Here is a 2,242-nt window from a genome sequence, read left to right on the forward strand (position 1 = left end):
GGGTTCTCGTGCGTGCCGCAGCTCCCCCCCCAGCACCCGAGGGCCCGGTGATGGCACAGGCGAGAGGCCGCAGTGCCTCGTCCTGTTTTTTGCCGGCATGAGCCATGTGTGGGCGGCCTGTGGTGTCCGGCTGGCCCCGGCTTGCCTGGTTGCAGGAGGGCTCGGTGGGAAAGGTCTGCGGCGTTTTTCCGGGTTAGAGGTGGCGGCACCTCATCGCGTTTTCTCTGGCCTTAAGCCGGAACCCATCCACGAATTGGGCAGAGCGTGAGCGGCGGCCGGCCCTGGTGGCCGGCAGCCGGATGCAGACGGCTGGGGGTTCTCGTGCGTGCCGCAGCTCCCCCCCAGCCCCCGAGGGCCCGGTGATGGCACAGGCGAGAGGCCGCAGTGCCTCGTCCTGTTTTTTGCCGGCATGAGCCATGTGTGGGCGGCCTGTGGTGTCCGGCTGGCCCCGGCTTGCCTGGTTGCAGGAGGGCTCGGTGGGAAAGGTCTGCGGCGTTTTTCCGGGTTAGAGGTGGCGGCACCTCATCGCGTTTTCTCTGGCCTTAAGCCGGAACCCATCCACGAATTGGGCAGAGCGTGAGCGGCGGCCGGCCCTGGTGGCCGGCAGCCGGATGCAGACGGCTGGGGGTTCTCGTGCGTGCCGCAGCTCCCCCCCAGCCCCCGAGGGCCCGGTGATGGCACAGGCGAGAGGCCGCAGTGCCTCGTCCTGTTTTTTGCCGGCATGAGCCATGTGTGGGCGGCCTGTGGTGTCCGGCTGGCCCCGGCTTGCCTGGTTGCAGGAGGGCTCGGTGGGAAAGGTCTGCGGCGTTTTTCCGGGTTAGAGGTGGCGGCACCTCATCGCGTTTTCTCTGGCCTTAAGCTGGGGGCCGCAAAGCGGTGAGAAAATTGCGGCTGTACCTGGTGGCTGGCAAGCCGAACGCAGGCGTCTGGGGTTGTCTAGCTTCCGTGGCATTCCCCCGGCCCTCAACACCCGTGCAGGGCATGGGTCCAGGTCCGTCCCCCCCCGATGGCATGCAGTTGCCTGCGGGGCGGGCAAAGACCGGCAGCCGGTGGTGGCTGTTGGCACTCGAACGCTGGAAGGGCTGGGGGTGTTGAGCCTGCCGTGGCCTTCTACCCTGTCCCGTTGGCCTCAGAAAAATCATTGTCTGGAGCGGGCGTGGCCCGTGGCACCTCCAGCTCCCTGATTTGACTGATCCAGACCCACAGGCAGCGCCTGCTGAGGCGTCCTCGGGTGCGTCGGAGAGCCTCCACGGCGGGCCGGCTCTGCCGGTGTTCAGGTCGTTGGAGCAACCCTCGCAGGCGTTGCCCTCTCACTCGCACGCAGAGCCCCCGCGCCTGCCGTCCGCCCTCCTCCGGGTGGCGGCGGGTGCGAGCGGCCGTCGTTGTCCCAGGACCCGAGGCCGTGGGGCCTCCGCTCCTTCCCCGTCTCCCTTCCCTTACTGATCGATGAGGCGTTTAGGGCGCGTCGGAGGGGCTTCCCGGCGGGCCGGCTCTGCCGGTGTTCAGGCCGGCGTTGCACCTCTCCGCAGTCGTTGCCCTCTCACTCGCACGCAGGGCCCCCGCGCCTGCCGTCCGCCCTCCTCCGGGTGGCGGTGGGTGCGAGCGGCCGTCGCTGTCCCAGGACCCGTGGCCGTGGGGCCTCCGCTCCTTCCCCGTCTCCCTTCCCTTACTGATCGATGAGGCGTTTAGGGCGCGTCGGAGGGGCTTCCCGGCGGGCCGGCTCTGCCGGTGTTCAGGCCGGCGTTGCACCTCTCCGCAGACGTTGCCCTCTCACTCGCACGCAGGGCCCCCGCGCCTGCCGTCCGCCCTCCTCCGGGTGGCGGCGGGTGCGAGCGGCCGTCGTTGTCCCAGGACCCGTGGCCGTGGGGCCTCCGCTCCTGCCTCGTTTGCCTTCCCTTGCTGATCCGATGAGGCGTTTAGGGCGCGTCGGAGGGGCTTCCCGGCGGGCCGGCTCTGCCGGTGTTCAGGCCGGCGTTGCACCTCTCCGCAGACGTTGCCCTCTCACTCGCACGCAGGGCCCCCGCGCCTGCCGTCCGCCCTCCTCCGGGTGGCGGCGGGTGCGAGCGGCCGTCGTTGTCCCAGGACCCGTGGCCGTGGGGCCTCCGCTCCTTCCCCGTCTCCCTTCCCTTACTGATCGATGAGGCGTTTAGGGCGCGTCGGAGGGGCTTCCCGGCGGGCCGGCTCTGCCGGTGTTCAGGCCGGCGTTGCACCTCTCCGCAGACGTTGCCCTCTCACTCGCACG

The sequence above is a fragment of the Accipiter gentilis genome, chromosome 35 (genome assembly GCF_929443795.1).
Source record: "Accipiter gentilis chromosome 35, bAccGen1.1, whole genome shotgun sequence".
Classification (NCBI taxonomy): Eukaryota; Metazoa; Chordata; class Aves; order Accipitriformes; family Accipitridae; genus Astur; species Astur gentilis.